The sequence below is a fragment of the Sinocyclocheilus rhinocerous genome, unplaced genomic scaffold (genome assembly GCF_001515625.1).
Source record: "Sinocyclocheilus rhinocerous isolate Xijiao unplaced genomic scaffold, SAMN03320098_v1.1 scaffold555, whole genome shotgun sequence".
NCBI classification, from domain to species: domain Eukaryota; kingdom Metazoa; phylum Chordata; class Actinopteri; order Cypriniformes; family Cyprinidae; genus Sinocyclocheilus; species Sinocyclocheilus rhinocerous.
In genome coordinates, this window is record NW_015629527.1 from 742,037 (window position 1) to 742,237 (window position 201).

At 25.4% G+C, this 201-nt stretch overlaps 1 protein-coding gene across 1 annotated transcript in view; it reads right to left on the minus strand.

The window, feature by feature from the left end:
- Positions 1-201, minus strand: part of LOC107739187 (wiskott-Aldrich syndrome protein family member 1-like) — a 42,809-nt gene that overhangs the window by 5,653 nt on the left and 36,955 nt on the right. The window lies entirely within an intron of this gene.

A 201-nucleotide genomic window follows, 5' to 3' on the forward strand; every position in this document is an offset into this window, starting at 1 on the left:
TTATAAAAAATATTTAACTTATACTATTTTTTCTTCATATAAAATTGAATACAAATTATTATAATGACAATTATAATTATTATGGTACAATTTTTAGTTGGAATAATTAAATACTATCTTAATGTATTTTCACAAATATTAAAGCTACAGTAGTGTGTGTGTGAGTGTGTGTGTGTGTGTGTGTGAGCGTGAGTGGGTGGG